Raw genomic sequence first — 19,906 nt, 5'->3', positions numbered from 1 at the left:
CTAGAACACAAAGGAAGACCAGGTTTTCTTTTTACCTTTGTTGTGCTTGTGTTGTGCCAGAGCAGCTTCTGTTTTGATGACGTTTACTTTAGGCTAGGAATATGAAAGGCCCTTTAGGAAATTGGCTTCCAGAACAGAATACAATTGTTTTATTCATTGCTAAAGGTGATAACTAACACATATAAACTGCCTGCTACTCTAGATGAGTCCCTACACAATAGTTTTAATACAAAATAAACTAGCTGGGATTTAGTATGGGTGGAGATGTAGTATACACATCATCTTGCCAGCCCACAGAAGAATCTTCTGATGGGGTCTTTCCAGTGAGTTAGACAACGTATATTAGTTATGTTACTATAACAAAGCATAACCAAAACTATTTCAGTAGAAAGAAATAATCATAACTGGCACAGTGAGTTAAATTATCTTCAATCATCTACAGACCAGAGTACAGAAAAACAGAATGGTGTAGGTATAGCAGATGTCAAGTGGACAAATGAAAGAAATCCCACTCCTAGTGTACAGGGATCTTACTTAGGTATTCAAAAGATTAATTCAACAGTCAAAGTCTTTAAACACCATCTTTCAAGACTTAAAATTCTTCTCCTACAATGGATTTACGTCTCTGCCAGGTGAATTCTATTAAGGAAGACATAATTCATGTCCTCAGTAGCTGAAGAACAGGTCAAATTTTAAGAAAAAAACCCCAACAAACTATTAAACCAATCGTATCGTAAGTGCTAGTATTTGTTTCAGATGCTTTTATTTGCTTTTGTGAGCTAGCAACAGCGTATGAGCCCTGAGAAAACTTCTCTTCTTTCTTCATGTCTTTTTGTCAGTTCTCAAAAAAGCCCTACTCCCTCAGAAAAGTCTAAAACATTGTTCTTTTGTTCTCCAAAGCTAATGGAAACTACACTGGAAGAGATATTTTATCTGATTTTTCTTCTTGTCAGATATCTAGATTAAACAAGACAGATAAGCAGGCCACATTTAGGTCTTCAATGTTTTGGGTTTTTTTAATTAGCCATTAGTGGATGGAGAATTCTGACTTATAAAATGAGTTAGAAATATGTACGTACAATGCAGTTAGGTATAGAATATAAAATATAATAAAATATATAATGAGGTTAAAGATTCCTTAGAAACGGCTGTTCTGAGATGGTGAACAAGTAATGAGTTCATATTACATATCGTATTAAATATTAAATCATATATATGATATTACATTTCAATTTTGAATTGGGGAAACCACTTTTTTTTTTTTTATTCTGCAGTTCTTAGTATTTTCCAAATCTCTCTGATTAAGAAGACAATCAAAAAAATTAAAGCAGAAAATTATGCATGGTCAGTCACTTTTAAGGAAGTTTTCACTTTTCTTACTTAATAAATTGTTAGATTAAAAAAAAAAAAGTTTTCAAGGTTAATAATACCATGTCTTCTGTTTTCCAGTTGGTGAAAGGTAGAACAGAGTCTTGAAGAACTGGAAAAGTCTTCCCAGAATTCCACAAATTCTAAATAGTTTTCAGGAGCTGGGGAGGAATCAGGAAATGTGTAGAAAGTTGTATGGAAGGTAAAGTTAGTTACTGTTTCCCTCAGTACAGATGGATCATCATCAATGTTATGTTTTTGATTTAAAAGAGCCAGGGGCTTGTCTGTCAGTCATCGTCTTTGCTGGTCTATCCAGTCTGCAAAGACAATTAAAGGCTGGTAAGTGGCAGAATCTTAAGTCCACTCCAAATACAGCTTATTGATAGGAATTCATCTTACTGTTCTCCCTCCCTCCAAACAGATGCCTCATAATTTCTGTTTGTCTACTTTGCTGTAAAATATGAAGAGGAGATTTTAAAAAGAATCTGTTAATAAAGAGTGCACAGTATAAATTTACTCCTATGAAAATCAGGAATGACTCAAGACTTTGGGTGTGTGGCAGAGTAAGAATTCTAGGTCCTTATTGCCAATTTCCAAGGCAACTGCTGAAGTCAATCTTAAACACTTGTTCTCACTTTAGCAATTTCTGGCAGAGACAATGTTGTATTGTATAGGACAGCTTGTATGAAATCCAAAACAGGACAAAAATTTGGAAACAATGGGAAAATTTGGCATTTATTAATCTGTAGGGTGTGCACATAGTTTAAATAACTTTACAATGTGACATTTATGTGTGTTAGAGTCAATAATCAAAAGCTTTGCAGATTTAGGAGAAAGAATTCCATTTTAAAACAAAATTAACATGTCATAAAAAAATCTTAACATAAAACTGGAATGCAGTATGATATAGCACACCAAGGCTTACATTTCCAAATCCTTTTATGTACCCTTTTCTGAACACAAAGCCCGGTATGTACATGCAAACTGAAAAAAATGAATCAAATGTAAGTCAAGCATCAACAGATTTTTGCACTTGGGTTTGAATATATCGATTTCCCCAAATTACTCTGAGTGCATTTACATTTATTATCATTTTGTTTTACAAAATGTCAATGACGTCAATGAATCACATGCTTAGAGGTACCAAGAAATAATATATTCTTTAGGTAGCTGCATTTTTGTCATTTGAAAACTAGTAAATTTCCCTTTTCTTCTGATTTTCTTAGAATTGTACACTATTTACATTACTGTGGTGTAAGAGGTGTATCATGGTAAAGAATATGACCAAAATGCCAGTACGCCATCAAAGAATTCCCAATGCTAAAAAAAAACGTTGCGAGGGTTTGATTCACCAGATTTAAGCTTTCTTTATGTCAGGGCAGAAATCAGGTCTACCAGATTCCAGATCAGGTCTGTAGTGTTTTCCCCAGGGCTTACCACTTAGTAAAAAGAAGGCCTGTTGCGCAGAAGCCTTAAATGTATAAACTCAGCTATTTTGGTTTTGTGGTTAGGACAGTGCTGTTTATTGAGTTTCCAGGTAGGAATCTGGTAGGTTATCTAGCACTCAATAAATTACTGTATGGCCATTGAGCTAAAAAAAAAATCAAGATGCTTACAGTGTCATGATTGGAAATTAGTCAACTAGTCAATCTGCTTATTTAAAACAATATTATAAAAATGACGAGATGGCTTCTGGCATCATTTCCTGGTTCTATAAGGGCATATTTTGATTTGCTATTCCTATTTACAATGACTTCAAAGAAAACTCATTAATTGCCTTGCCATACATGCTACATTTTGTTGGTTTATTTTTATGTTTGCAAGCACACTGTAAACCTGAAAAAGTAAATATATTGTGCTGATTAGATCAATGAGTTCCTAATTGGTTTAGCTTCTGAAGGCTTGGGAATTTGACATGCATTGAAACATAAATATGTCAGTGTTTGGGGTTGAAAGAATAAATGACATGACTCTCTGCTTAGTGAATAAGATATATTTTTTTAATGTACTATTTTGTTATCCTGACATATTCAAGGAAGTTGAAATCTAAATTCCTTTGGCTGGTTGGCTTGACTTTCTTGCCAGGGTCAGGGGATTGAGTAGTTGTGCCAAAGTTTTTTATTCATCCCTATTTACACGGAGTGACTGGAAGCTTTCAGAGTCAATCATTCCAATCACTCATACCTGAACGGAACCCACATGAATGTAAATCCATCTGGCATTTACCCATCCCATTTAATTTGCATATTTAGCTATATGGTTTGTATCTTTTTTTTGTAGGCATAGTCAAATAGTGTTTATTATTTTGTGAGTCTAGCTTGACGAGTAGCATCCTCTATGAGTCAGTGAAAGAAGGAAGAGGGTATAAAGGACATGCTCAGGAATAATGCCTCAGTTTGCTGTTCATCTACAGTTTAAGCACAACATGTGCGTGCAGGCGTGTGTATTAGTGAATGTCTCTTTAACTAGCTGTGTGGTATGAGGGTCAACGTGATGAGGTAGAGCATGCCAGTTTTCCTTCCCAAAGGATCTAGTTGTTCATACTGGCAGGAAGTTTTACTTACCAAAGTGGTTAGCAACTGGCAAAGTGAGCACATCCAGGTCTGAGGTATTCCTTACGCACATTTCTTCATGGGAATTTCTTATGTTAACAAATGTACAGTATGCAGTGTGCTTAATATTCTGTTTTATTTATCAAGGCAAAGAAACAACTGTATGAGTAAGGTCAATATACAGTAAAAGTTATTTTAGGTTGAAGGTCAATATGTTGGTCCTTGTGGTTTGTTGTTTAAATCTCTGGAGATTTTACATATTAGCAGCTATTTCCTGGAAGCAATAGGAATGATGTGAAATCCTAGAAGGATTTTCACTTTTAATTTTCCCTATCTTCTTTCCTTTTAGAAGAGAATGGTACTCATCCTCCTAAAATTAGTTCATTTCTTAGTTGTAAACTTTATATAACTTTTGAAGACTTTAATATTTTGCATGTATTAAAGAAAACACGTGAATATGTGTAAAAACTACACAGAGCTCATTCATATAAAACCTGAGTAAAATTAGATCAATTGAAGTGTTCTGTTTACAAAACTTTTACTCTCTTCTCATCTGCACCAAATATAAAGCTATAGAAAGTCCTTGTTTAAGCTAGCAAGTCCAGGGAATTCTCTCCTTCCTCTCATGGATGTGGTGTCTCTGCACTGTCCTACTGTTGACGTGGTTGCTTTTCACTACTGCATTTGATTTAGAACATTATTTTTATTGAAACTACTAGGTTTTAAAACTTTTGCCTAGAGGAACATGTTTCTCCAAATAATTCGCTGAACGATAAAATTAATTTCTACTCTTCTAAAAACCAAACCAAAACACAAACTTGTTGTAATCTTAGCCCAAACAAACAAACAAACAAAACCCCCCTGCACCAAATAGCAGTTTAAAGGTAGCAGAAATAGTTAGTTTATTGAAAAAATAACTTTTTGTAATATTGTCAAAATTAAGACACACTGCACTTTGTCTTAAAGGTTTTTGATGGGACAGTGATGTATTTAGTAATTTGTGATCTTTGCGACAGCCTGGCTGTTGAAAGTCCATCTCTCTGGTTATCTGGAGGAGATCAAGGTGCATCACCTGTAGAACAAGGCCTTGTTTTGGCTCACAGCTGTCCTTCTGGAAAGGGACCACAAGACTTTGAAAGAATGTTACTGCTAAATCCATCCTTTCACCTCAGTTACAAGTTTTTCTGTATGTGAAGTTTAACTGCAGATGAGTTATTTCCACAATAAGGCTCCTGTGTTAGCAGTTTTTAAGGCTTGCTATGTGTTCTGCTATCACTCCTGTTTTCTCAGTAGGATGACAGCAGCTGTTCTTTGATTGAAACATGAAGAAAGATGTGTTGAAGTCAGATAAGCATCACTACTAAAGCAGCTTTACCTCCCAATTTGCTGGTCTTTGTAATATGGCTAGTAATAAGGGATGCTGAAATTGAGCTATGTACTTGATTTAAATAATAATCTTACAAGATATGTGTAAATCTGAGGAAATTTTTCTTCATGTCTCAGTTTCTTGAGACAAAATGCACTCGTCATTGCAAACTAAAAGGCACAGAATAAGAGGACATCATTTGACCCTTGGTAGTAGTTCAGTAGGATTTTTTTTCTTGTCATTCCTTATGATTATGATTTGCCTTATTGATGACTTAACACTTTTTTTTTTTTTTTTTTTTTTTTTTAATCTGAAGTGATTTGTGGTTGGACAGCAGTAGTTTCTTTTATCTTGATTTCCAAAGCTGCACTTGTAAAACCACATTCAGCAGCAGATTAAGCCTCCAATACCTTGGTTCAGTTTTCACAGTAGCTGCCAAGTAGGCCTTCTTTCACAGGCCATTTTATACTTTCTGATACTTGTAATTAACGATTACTTATAGCAAGTCTGCTTCTGTATTCTGCACAATGAAAAGTAAGCCTTACTGATGGAAAATAGTAATGAAGATAAGCAACATGAAAATTTACATGAAACTTTCTCTCTCTTATTTTTTAAATGCTGTGAATTATAATGGGTAAATAATCTGTTGGTGTAATGATTCCAAGTGCTTTGGCAGATACTGAAGATTTTCAGAAATTAAGTAGGGCTAAAGAAATGCTCAGATCTGGTTTCTTCTGATCTCATTTGATTTTTGGTTATATACAATGATGAATGGCATTCTTTTAAAAACAGAGTACCAGCTCTGGTGTCTGCTTAAATCCACTGGATGCCATTTAAATTGCATTAGGAATAAATGGGTCTGGTAAGGTATATTTCCAAACAATACATGAGGTGAGAAACTAATCTCCCAGCTTTTTAGTGACTTCAAAAAATATGTGTCATTGCTAAATTTTCTTGCCAGGGGTTTGAACTAGTAAACTTTTCAATTCATCTCTAGACTGGCTTTGACTGTGATTGAAATTGAATTTCAGTTTTAGTTCAACAAACATCAAAACATTTTCAAAATAACAAAACTTCATATTCAGTTGCAGTTGAAGTAAAAAAAAAAAAATTAAACTTGTTTTCAATAGGGTTTAGCTTGTCTCCTTGATGATCAGTTTCTAATCTTTCTATTGTATTTAAAATAATAAATATATTACTTCAGTATTTAAAATTTACAATACACTCAAATAAGCATTTTCTGAGATTTGCAGAAGCTGGTTTTTGAATCTTCATGAACTACCTGATTTCTGTATTGTTATAAAAATTAATTGTTGCCTGTTGGTGTACATATAGATGCCTTTGACCGTTACCCCAAGTATATTTTTAGCTCTCAGAATCATTAACTCACACATTGTCTGTAGTCTGGGATAAATTATTCTCAGGACTAAAACTTTGAAAAAGACATATTTCTTCTTAAGATGATGACCACCCAAATCAAACCATATCTTACATGAGGCTCCTCTTACAGAATAGTATTTGTACAAACTTTATACATTGCATAAAACTGAATGGAATACGGACTTCTTCATGGGCTTTGATCCAAATGCATATTAAATAGTGTATGTAGAAGACCTCTCAAAAATACAAATAGGAGTTAATATAATTAAAGCTTATTCAGAGATAAAAGGATTGTGCTTGACCACTAGTAGTATTTTTGTGAAGGAAATACTAATGACGCGAATTTTTAAAAAACGTATACAGATCTACCTATGTGAAGGTACGGATTAACCACACAATAGGAGAAGAATATTGCACAGAAAACTAACATGAAAAATTCACATTCCAAAAAATATTAATAAATAGAAAATTTCTTTCCCCATTTCCTCCTATCTCTGCCAATGCCCTGTTGTTTTGCACAAGGCAGATATGATGACTCATGATACTACTACTACCAGTAGAAGCTTGTCTTCTCTGAAGATGCTGGTTTCTACTAACATTTTAAACTAAGAGTTTTTTGTGTTGATGTGTTAGAGCACTTTGTTTTGAGAATATACCCATTGTGACACTTTAAAGGAACACACCTATTTTAGCTGCTTGCAAGCTGCTAAGTGACTAGCTGCCACAGAGCAAATTACAAATCTGAAGAAAGCATTCTAATCTAGGTTCTTCGTTCTGTTCTTTTCTGGGACTTACAGACCCTATTACCTTTAAAGAACTTTAGAGTATGCAGAGGCTCTAGGAGGAATGAAAAGAAGGAGTGAATTAGAGCCCCCCCGGTGGGAAAATCTTGAGAAGGGTTTGGTGAAAAACTGTGAGGTCATTCTAGGAAAGCAAAGAATTCACAGTAAATTTAGAGGGCGTAAAGAAATTATGCTTTATTAAAAATCCTTCAAAATTTTAATAAGACTTTAGTTAATTTCTGAAAAAGTCCAGTGTCAGTTCCAACCAATTAGCCTAATGAAAAGCAATTAGAACATCCCTGTTTGCAAAGAGAATTTTCAGACTTTTTTTTCCTTCTTCGTTGTTTTTAAGCAGACAGACTCTAAAGTATTTTGGCGTAGCTACACTCATTGTATCCATTATCACTCTTTCTTTTCTCTTACATATTAGTGAATGTAAACCAAGACATTTTTAGCCTGCCTGGTTTTCACTCAGTTTTTCAAACAAAGTGGTAGTGAATAAAACAGCTCTATCGGCCTCTCAAGGAGGCCAATTTAAGCTTTGGCAACTTGCCATAAACATGAAAATACAATTTTTTTATTTATTTGGGGTGGGTGCATGCCTAATATGGGGCAAGAGCCCCTTTTTGTTTTCTTAAACAAAAAGAAAGTTTTCCCTAGCTTGAAACTTCTTCAATAATAAATCATTCTTTTTTGAATTTGTAATTTAGTTAAATAATAACAATAATTAAGCATGTTGAAAGGAGATTGCTAAGTTGAGTACCCTAAATCCATTGTAAGGTAGAAAACAGGTCTCACGGTCTTTAATTACATTGCATTTATATCCCAGTGGTTAACAAAAAACCACCTTTGTGTTTTGTTTGCATATTTTAGACTAAAACCCAAGTCTCATAATTATTGATTCTTAGCATTCAGACCCTGTTTTAAGAATTGTCTGTTTTGTTTGCTGTTTCCAAAATTCAGCCAGTATTAGAACTTAAAGTTGAAATTCCATTTTGAAATTTTGTGTATGTAGCTTTAACTCTACTACCCAGCTTAGGTCTTTGCCCCTGCTTTGTTCCTACATGTGATGCAAATCTTGAAAGGGTCTATTTTCAAGTCCTTGTTGCATTTGTAGCTGGGTAGCATTTTCTGGTGGGACTTCAGTTCATGGGGATAAAGTAATCCATCTCAATTTCTGAAAACCGTTTGCAAAATTCCCACCTGATTCCTGAATCCAACCCATCAACTGCCATGCTGTAAATAATAATGATGCTTTTTTAAAAAAAGATTCTCAGTAGCATTGATATCACATTCATTTTCTTTCCCCCTATTTGCCTTTTCCCTGGTCAAAAATACTTGTGTCTTAAACTATGAAAATAAAAGTCAACAGAACAAAAAAGGCATATGTTCAAGTCAGTAGGATCATCTATGATGTTCATCTTTTAGCATAATTTTTAAGCAGTATGGTGCTTCCTTTGAAACACAAATCAGGGATTTTTGACGATTTAACAAAGTGCACAGTATGGAGGAGTGACTGATAAAAGACTTAGAAGCAGATGTGAGTTAGAATACAAGAACCCTTATGTATCATGGATAAGTTATTACAGGGATCCTTTGAGGAAAGTGATACACTGTTGATTTTAAAGGTTAGAAATAGCATCCTGCTGTATTTTATACTTTTAGGAATTGATATAGCTGCACAGACTGTGCAGACTGTGGACTGGTCCCTATTCTTATGGAATAAGTAACATGTCTTTAAGTATTACCCGGACCCCCATTTCCCAGATGGCCTCAGCCATGGGTAACTGCACTGTTCCGATAGGATCAATCTTAATCAAACAGAGCTGACATTTCAGTGTATTTCTTGGAGCAAGGAAAGATGCTTACTGTATGTTTTTTCATACTGCCTAAAATAATGACCACAGAAAATTCACCCTAGGTGAAGTGAACGATAATAGTTCTTTCTTTCAGCATGTTATTAATTTCCAGCTTCTTACTGGAACAGGAATTTATGTAATTTTCAATGTTAATGCTCACAAATAGTGATTCTATTATGCAGATCAGTCTTGACTATTCATAGGCTTTCTCCTTAACCACTTATTCTCTCATGCTATTTTTTGTTCTAGATTTTAGTATGATGTTGATTTAAATAATTTTCTTCCCAGATCTCACCCCCCCCCCCCCAAACAAACAAACAAGAAAAAAAGTGACAGAACTATTCAGAATTTAATGCAGGACTTCCTACCTTATGGAGGTGAAACTGTGTGACACTCTACAGAAACAAGTTGTCCTCAGATGTTCATCAGGTTGCAAAGCTGTGCTGCTCCTGGTAGCGATGGTCAAACATTCAGGTATCGCTTAATACTGCTGCGAGGTATTACATTATGTTACTTAGATATGCCTTTGGCCCAGGGCTGAAGCTGGGGTTAGCATTTTGAGCTAGAGGTAGGCATAGATAGTCTTTGGGAGATTGGGGCTCCATGCTTACATACGTACAGCAGCCCACTCCATGAAAGGAAATCAGTGTAACATTTCCAAGTTACTTCCAGGTTACAGCAGTCCATTCCAGAGGACACAATGCCTCCACTGTGGTGGCTAGAAGAGTCATAGATAAGGAGAAAGGTTTGAGGTTTCCTAGCCAGTTAAAAGTTGCTGCTTATATAGTTTAAGTGATGGTAAAACAACACCGAGGTTGCACACTGCTCTAAAGAATGCTATGAGTAAGTGTCTCACATGCATGAGCTGGGAGAGACATCCTGGTTACTGCTGTCCTGGTCTTACCTGTGAAGAATGCAAGCCAGCTACTTTTTATTCCAACATATTGCTTTACCCATTGTGAAATCATTATGATAACACTGCTTCTGGCAAAAGAAGTTAGTTGCTGGCTGTCATATTAGTGTTATCACCATTTTCAGCTTGTCGTCAAATTATCATGATATTTTTCAGGAAGGTAGAGCTCTTTACTTTCATATCTAACTTAGGTAGTAATTTTCTTGATATTCTGCCTCACTTAAAAGTCTTCATTGTATTTTTTGCTAGAGTCAGTATGTTTTAATTTTTTCCTAAACTATTCAGTCACATTGCCAGTTTTATTTAACTTTTGTTGATTTTACTCAAAATGAGGTGTGGCTTGAAGTGTCTTGGTTCAAATATACATCATTTAAAGGATGGATAGATATCCTTCTGGATGACAGATGTTACAAAGATATACTACTGTGATATGCCCTAATATTGTTTCTGAAGATGATTTATCAAGTGATTAGCAGAGCTGTCAGAATTAGCTTATATTTATTTCCTAGTCTAGAAAGCTTTTTTTAAAGCCACTGACTTGTCTCTCTTTAATTCTAAAATAGTAATCTCTACTGGTTCCTGTAGGGAGGTAGGGCAGAGATCTCTGCTTCCCAGGAGGTAGTTTTTGAAGTGTGAATGCTTTACCTCTAAAGAATAGTAATCAGAAAAATGCCAGTGGAAAGGATTTTCTAAAGTAAAATTTGAAAAAATCCACTACAGAAGACATCATGAAATAATATTTTTGGTGACTTTGTGCTGTAGATATATTTTTCTTGGAAATATTTGCTTTTTAGTGCTTAAAGATATGGTTGGCCATTTGATTAGTTTATGTAGAGTTCTGTTTCATGTGGAATCTTAACTAGCTTGCACTTAAAATAATTTGTTGATATCTGGATTCCTCATTTGAAGTTTGTCTTGGAAATAGAACGTTTTCTATATTACTGTCAATAATTACTTGGACATATGATCAGTATTAAGAATGCATGAAGATGACTTATAGTTTCAGATCTGTATTTGTTGATTTAAAAGAAAAATTGACACGTTAGAAAATTCTCATAAATTGGAGCTCTTTATCTTATTTTAGTAGTTAAACCTTATATACTTGTTCCGGAGGAAGTATTTGAATGGAAGTAGATTTTTAGAGGCAAAACTAAACAGGAATTTGTGAATAAAATTAGATTTTTTTACTTTTTGAATGCATTTTGTTGCTGGAGTTTCTATGCAAACATGAAAATGTGAGAGAAGGGTTTTAACTGGGAATCCAAGACAGGTTTCAGAAATTCAATTAATCTTCCTTCTAATGACACATTATAAAGGTAGTTTAATCTTACAGTGTGAGTGAGTGTTCTACTGGCAGGTTCTCATGTGATCAGATTAGACATTTTTATCGTATTGATTCATTCCCTTGGAAGAATGAAGGCTTTTACTTATTTTAGAGATGATTCCAAGTGGCTTGTCAAGATTACATCTTGCATGTGAATTTTAGCTGGGATTATGTTACATGCCAGTGACAATTTTTAATAGGCATGGTTCAGGTGGTACTGCAGAAAATGAGTAGCTCAGCTTAGTGGAAAAAGCTAACATATACATGTGTGTAGCCAGCAGCTCTAGGGGAAATCTGTAGATAATGTACTTGAACAGTGCCTGTGTACATAAAAGTAATATAAAAAAATATTGCTGCTGATTTATGTTCTTAGAGAATAGGCAGTTGTATATAAACCATCCTCATGTCTGGGGCACTTCACAACCAAGCGGCAGCTCAGATCATTTTTAAAAGCATGTTCATTAATGGTCAAAAGGGAATAAATACTTTCTGAGCCAAACTTGACTAATGCTCAGTAGTGCTGTGACACTTGGTCCCATTCTGACACACTTCAGGCTTAAATAAAAATTTTACATAAAGCTTAGAAATCCATATTTTGTGTAAATTTTCCACTGAATTTTATCATGAATAGAGTTTTACTTAAGATGACATTCCTGCTTGAAGCAGTGCTAACTTCAAAGTTAGATCAGGATACTCAGGCCCTTGTTTGGACTGACATTTTTTTTTTTTTTTACCGAGACGTCAGAGTATATGGTCAGTGAAATATATGGAAACATAAACAGATAGTACAGAAATAAGAATAATTTATGTATTTGTCTATCTGCATTTCATGCAAGCAAGCATGAAGCAGGGATGTTGTGGAGATGATCATAAACTACCAGGTGTAACTGAAACGTCTTTGCTGGCGTCACAAGTTCTATGTAAATGATCCTTCTCAGCAGGAGGACTTGGGGCTTTTATCAAGGAGACTTTAATTCATCAGCAGTCAGTCAGGAACAGAGAAGTTAAGAATCAAACTTACCTGCATATCTAGAGATCATTAAATTCCCTTTTTCTATATGAGATTGAACTGCTGTGAAAGGAACTTAGCACGTAACTTCCTGGTGACTCCACCGGTGCCAATACACTTTGGTATGTGAATTTATTAGAGCAGTCAGGAGAACCCAATGAATGGACCTCTTTTCTATATTTGGAAGCCCCAAATCTTGTCTTCTATGCCTTAATTTCTCCCTTTAGATTACTAGTAACACTGTACTGCTCATCTATATAGTACTTCTTACAGTCTATTAAGAACTCAGATGATAGTAACTAATTTAATGTTAGCCAGCTGTTTCCTTTAAAAAGTTCACTAACATGAGGTCTTTGCATTTTACCTACATAACCAGTTCTTTAAAGGTCAAATACAAATTCACCCTGTAATGTCTTTACTGATTCAGCATAACGAAAATGGAGTGTTCCCATCAATGCAGGCTATAAATCATACAGACTGTTCTTTCTTTGGATAGATTTCAGTTGTCATTTCTTATATATAGCACTTGAAAAATTATTTCTAACCAGAAGTTGAACTTCTGTAACAAAGTGCCTATTCATTAGACATGATATTTCCTGGATATCAGAAGAGTATCTGCAATAGCCTTTTATCAAGAAAAGATAAGATTCCTCCTTTCCCTGTGACTGAGCCAACCCCAGCAAGGAGCAAATAGGGGAGTTCTGCAAGAGAGTTTTGTATCCTGTTGCAGGTAGTTAAATCAATTGCTTTTCATTTGGCATTAATAAAACATTTTGTTCAGTTGCAGATTAAGCCCTAGCAGCAGATGTCTTTACCTAGAAATGCACTAAATATTTTCATGTTTAAATTTATTAAATATGCTTACAATTGAATTAGCATTGGATTTAAATATGCATTATTTTAAACACATAGAATGTGAAATTGCTGGTGTTTTCCATTTTTCACTAGACAATCATAAATATGTACAGTGCAAACTGAGCAACACAATGAGTGAAGTCAAAGTTGATGGAAATACAATTAGTTCTACATAATAGGCCATACCAATTGTAGAAAAAAGGATTTGAAACTTAAACAATCCAAAAATATATAAATAAGCGACAGCCATTGGTCTGTTGTAATTTACATTCCAAAAGGTGACTTACACTTGAAAGCCTGGTTCCTCCAGTGCTCAATAAAAACAATAGAAGTCACAATAAACTCTCTGGCTTGCCATGACAATCCCCTAACATGGAAGAGAAAAAGGCTTCTGGGATGATGCAAACTAAGAAGCACTTCATTATGACACTGAATTTTATAGGTCTTCCAAATAACAAGAAGTCTTTCAGAATAAAATGCATTTTGCACAGAATTCTTTATTCATTGATTCTTTTCTCCTAATATGACACATAGAATCTAGTCAGATTTTAGAAGTATAAAAACAGTCTTGAAAATTATGGTTAAATTGCTTTGCTTAGATGTGTAAAAGAGTGAGACCCACACTCAACTCATGGTATTTGGCACGTCTGTAGGCATGGGTTTTGCATCAGATTATTCCACGTGTTCTTACAAGAGAAGGGCCAAGTGTGTTGTTTTAAGTGGTTTGATTTAGGCATTGTTTGCTTATTAATGAATCTTTACCCAATGCTTATATTCAAATCATGTATATATATTCCATGTATGAATAACTATTTTTAATGGGGAGTGTCTGAGAGGAATGTTACAGAGACAAAATATTTTGGGAAAAAAAAAAACCACAATAGCAAAGGTCAGCAGAAAGTGGTGGGCTTCATCCATAATACACTGGTGCCAGGAGCTTGAGAAGGCAGATTCTGTTAGGCAGGTGTCAGCTGCCGGCAAGAAAAGCAGAGGATCGCATGCATATCTATTGTAACTGGCTGTGGATTGTAGTGTGTGCACAACCATATCAAATGCATTTGCAGTGCACAAAGCATGTCCTATATCTTCTATCACACCACATATTTTTCAGTTCTTTCATTGCTATCTATTTCACTATTCCCTTCAAGCTATTTAAGGATCCTGTAATATTTTCGGGATAAAAATCAATCTATACCTACCTTGCAATACCTCTTTGGGGATGGGTTGTAGTTAAGTCTGGATAGAGTCTTTTCTGGGTTGACTTAAATCGCAGTTCTTATCCTTAAGATGCCCCTTATGCCACTTTATACTTCTAGACGCCATCTACATCCACCTCCACTCACTGTGTAAATAACACTCTTCGTTGCCTCTGAATGTAGTAACAGTGCAAAGATGTCTTAAGTAGCATTAGTGGGTTTAATCATAATATTGAGGGATAGAAGAGGAAGAACTCTCAGGAACATGTGTGTTAAAATGTGGACGAAGGGAGGGTGTTCACTTACTTTTTCTTTCATGTGTTTAGTTGCAAGATGCTGTCAGCACAAATTCTACTTCACTGTGGTTTGGTGGACAAAAATTAAATGCCTCTTCCTTTTTCCCCCTGTATTTTCCACTGTCTCTTCTAAAATCTGATATTCAACCCTGGTGTAATTATACTGAAGTTAATTTGGTACGCTATTTCAGCATTTGGATATACGAGAAAAACTGCAAATTTTAGTTAGTCTGCCATAGGTTCCTTATCATAGAATCATAGAATGGTTTGGGTTGGAAGGGAACTTCAAAGATCTTCTTGTTATTGTCCGTTTGCCATGGGCAGGGACATTATCTCCAGTCCACCAACATCGCTCTCTTCAGTTACAACGTGCTCATTTTACAAGCCCCATTTTGCATACCTGAGCTGGTGTCTGTGTGTGTGCCTTCCACAGTACCACATTTCATGTCAATTCTCCCCTGAGAGGTTCCTGAGTGTAACATTATTTCGATCTCAAATGTTTTCAGTTGCAACCCCTACACAATTATGATAAAAGTTTATGGTAAAAATCTTTTCATCCATTTTTATAGTCGGTAACTGCCAGAACATCAAACAAATCTGCAAATACCATGGCACTCATGTTTCCCTAGAGCACTCTTCCTTTAGACCTAGGGAACCATAACAATTCATGCACCTGTGATGTGCTGACCCTAACTCAACTGGGCTATCACTAGCACCGAGCTAAAATATCTGCGTCCTGGAAGTTGACCCTTAAAGTCAAGGCTACTGTGTCCTTTGGCAGAGCTTCTTTCTACCAGGACACTCTTCAGATAGGTTGTGGGTATCCATGCAGTACAGGTGTGTTTCTTTTCCATGTGTATGACAGAAGTGTTCTTCCTGGTGCCTCCATGGAAGGACTTGCACTTTGTGCTTTTAGAATCTGAACATTCCCTCAATTAAATAACTTTTTGGAAAGGCACAAAGTACTCGGACATTGCAGTAAACAAATAAGCTTGCACATTATTTCATATTATTATATCATTGTTAATTCTGGCATATTATTTCATAGGCCCTATACATTAATTTGATTATTTTGGTATTAATATCACTTGCCTTTCATTAATTTAATTTTACCAGTGGAATGCAGGTTAGAAAAATAAATAAATGGAATGAAGGATCACTGCCAGGATAGGTCAAATTTTAGGCCTTCCGGTCTTGATCTGTCACTTTAAAAAAAACCCAACAAAACCACCCCCCTATAATTCTGTGAAGACATTACAGTCTATTAAGTTAACAGTGTAAATGTTTATTTAAAGAATAGTTTTTTTAAAAAAACTTGTCACTGACCTGGTGTGATAAATAATCAAGCTGGATTAATTTAAAAACTGTATCCAGCCATGAAGCCATAGGTCATAAGAAGTTTATGTGAAGAATGCACAGCCGTAATCCCAGGCACTTGCACTGTGGAGCTTACTAGCTATAGGATCTAGCTCTTACAAAGTTTTGACTGGATTTTGTCATATACACAATTGGAAGTGCTTCAAAAGCATTAACATTAACACTTTAGTTGGGATTAAGTGTTGCATGTGCCAAAGAGTCTTCCTGTTTTTAACATTTTTCCTAACTTAATTTGGCAGTAGGAAGACATACAGGGCACACTATAGCTGTCGCTACCCAGAAGGTATGAAATTAGGAGAAAGGAGTCGTTGGCCTTACTTTAATGTTTGCATTGTAGCTGATCTGATTAAATAAAGTGTAAAACTACTGATACTAAAACAAGGACTTGCTCTGTAGAATAGGATGAGTCTGACTCGGTGTCTGCTGGGAACATAAGTGCAAAGTGCCTGGAAGGGAATGGAATGAAATATTCTCTTTCTCCTGGAGGGCTGTTGAAATGGACCCCATCTTAGAGCAGTTAGACCAGTGTCATTCCTGAGCTTTAGAAAACCCAGCTGCATTTGTTCTTTAAAACGAGAGGGCACTGGTTTTGTATATCTCAGTCCAAGTTTCACAAGCACAAAGGCTCTACTGAAAAGTGCAGTATCCTGTCCCGCTGTAGGTAACCTCACCAATCAGAGTACTAACCGTGGTTAGTTATGCAGTTCCGTGCATGTATAAAGACACAGTTGCATTACATGGAGAAGTAGAAGGATGATGTGCGCTTTTCAATACTTGAGGAATACAGACATACAGTAGCATTTTAGCTCCTTCTAAAGGGAATGTAACCTTTTTTTCTGTAACAATAATTGTCTACTGAGTCCTTGCATATTACAGATTACTTTTTCTCATAGTCATATTTGCTGCGGAATTTGGAAGACTGGGTGCTAGGAATATTAATTCTTTCAAATCCTCTTTTAAAAAGCAAATTGAAGAAGCCTTAACTACCCCTTTTCTCTCTGCCCCCAAAGAGCGATTTATTTATGGGGAAACAAACATGTCAGTGTTCCACTGTGGACTGTATCACCACTTGATGTTTTATGTGCCTCAATTGTTGTGTTTTCAGATTGTAAGCCCCAAGGGGCAGGGACCATGTCTTCTTTTGTTTGTACAGCACTGAGCCTAGTGTCAGCACTCTATAAATAAGAAGTAATTATAGTGTTATGCACCCATGTATTTTGAAAGCTTGGGTCTGCTCCTGTTGAATCCAAGGAGATTTTTCCCTCTTATTTCAGGGACAAAGGATAACATACTGTATTAGCTGGCTGAATTTGTTTTACGCTGTGGGGGCGGGGGTGTTTATGTGAGGAAAATAGACTAAAAACTTATGCATCCTTTTCAACCAAGGTGCTTTATTATATGAAGCTGTATTTTGATTATGTTAAATGAATATATAGGAGGTGTTGTGAATTAAAAATACTGTTTCAAAAGCTGATAACCAGTTTTCCAAAGCTAACAACTTAGCTTATTAATGCGATAGTAAAATAAGAAATGAAACTGCTACCAACTATGGAAAATTGTAATTAGAATGGAAAATTCCATCATTCTACTCAGCAGACACAAAGGTTTTTCAGAGTGCAAGGAGTGCAGAGAATACTAGAACAAGAATGGGAAACCTGTTTTGAGCTACCATGTAATCTGAAAGGCACACCATTTTTTTAATATATGTGAAACATACTTTAATGCTGAGACCTTGTGTGCTAAGGTTCTGCCTGAAGTGAAGTTTTACGGCCAATTTATAAGGTCTTGCAAACAGGGGTTTACAGTGGAAACAGTGACTCTTACCTTAATTGTAGCAATGTCAATAGCATTGCTGTAATGAGCATCTGGCTACATTCCATCTGTTGACCACACCAATGGGTTTTGTGCATCATAAAAGAAGTGTTTCCCCTCCATATTTGATTTTCCACATGTCAATCCCTCCTACGCACTCCAGCCCTTTCAGTTTATTGGAATCCCAACATGTGAGCTGTGTAAGTGAGGGAGATAGGTGTTTGCTCACATGATAGAGACAGCCGGGCCTGTGCAGGCCTTGTAGCACGCTTTTTCAGCTGCGTGGCTTGCCCTTGTCACTTCCCCCCTGCCATCTAAGTCACACTGGCTACACACGGTTGATTAGCCTGTCAGGTGCGTATGGCATATTAGGTTATGGATTTGGAGAGAGGAAGCGGCACCGTGCTGTAAATGCATGAGGTCTTGTAGCAGGAGAGCATGAGATGAGGCCGGAAGAACGAATTTCGTGTTTAGCACATGAGACTTGGCAGATAGAGTTACTGGCATACATTTGGGGGAAGCTTGTAGTTGCATTTGTACAAGGGAAAAGTTATGCATTTAAAAATGTTACCAAAACCAAACTGCATAATTTTAGATGAATGCTGGGCAATTTCAGTTCTAAGTCACTTTATTATATTTTTAATCAAAGAAAGAATTGAATAAATGCACCTACTAAAGTAGGTCAAGAATTTGGAATAAAATATCTTTTGTATGACATACAAATGAAATCTCTTTTTGTATGAAGCAAATGTTGCCCAGATGTGCATGTAAGGTTTCACAGCAGTACATACAGCTGCTCCTGTTCTTCGAAGGTAAATCTATTACTAGAACTTTTAATGGTTGATCTAATATCTTCTAATATCAATGGCTCTTCCATCTCCACCAAAGTGAGATGCTATGTATATCCAAGCCGTTCAACACAATGACGAACTTACCACTTTTAACTTGTCAATGTTTGGGGCCTGGCGCACTTATTCCAGGAACAGAGACAATTAACAGTGAACTGTCTTTGTAACAGACCAATATATCTGTGTTCTAATATACACGGCTTGTTTTTTCCTGAGCACGGAAGAAATAAAGTAGAAGTGCCGTACCTACTTGATGTCCTATCCTGGTCTTGGCAGCATTCAGTCCACACAGCTATCCAGGCTACAGTATCAGAGTTTCTTTCACTGTGCTTTAATTTCTTCTCCATGTCAGTCCTGTGCTGGTTTTGCGGCTCCTCTATCACGTGTGTGCACTTAAAACACCAGTCACTGAAACATCTCTCCTTTTTTCCAATATGCACCTTTGCATTTTTTGCATATTTTGGAGATTGTCCCAAAGCTTTCCTAGGTCCACTGTCTAAAATACCAGCCTTGGCAATATGTTGCCCAAGCATCTCCCATTAACTTGTGTGTCAGGTTTTTGTAGGAAGCTCTTAAACCTTTAGAAAACTTAATGCTGACATGGCTGAAGATATGTATTACAGTTGTGTTATATATGTAGTGGTTGCTATTTTTATAGTATAAACATATCAGTTTTGGCCCTGAGTCTCTGTTAAATTTAGTACAAAATGTGTTATGAGTATCTTTCATCAACACTTTTAACCTAATTAGATTTCTAAATGGTAGTCTTTAGGTCTTTGGGAATTCATTGCGCATCAAAATATTGCTGTAGTTTTGTTCTCAGGGAACGTTCCTTATTTTCTATCTTGATACCTGCTTGCTTTCTGTAGAGCATCTGCTATTAATGCACTAGGAAAGATAGAGTCCCAAGTTTGAGGATGAAAGCTGGTCAGTAAACTTTGTCTTCGAGGTGCTCAGGAAAGTATGCAA

The 19,906-nt window shown here is 35.9% G+C and overlaps 1 protein-coding gene across 12 annotated transcripts in view; it reads left to right on the top strand.

Moving 5' to 3' along the window:
- Nucleotides 1-19,906, top strand: part of ERC2 (ELKS/RAB6-interacting/CAST family member 2) — a 534,400-nt gene that overhangs the window by 430,555 nt on the left and 83,939 nt on the right. The gene's annotated exons all lie outside the window — the stretch shown is intronic.

The sequence above is a fragment of the Aquila chrysaetos genome, chromosome 20, assembly GCF_900496995.4.
Source record: "Aquila chrysaetos chrysaetos chromosome 20, bAquChr1.4, whole genome shotgun sequence".
Lineage (NCBI taxonomy): Eukaryota > Metazoa > Chordata > Aves > Accipitriformes > Accipitridae > Aquila > Aquila chrysaetos.
Note: the sequence above shows the minus strand (reverse complement) of the source record. Positions and strands in the feature narration are given on the sequence as shown.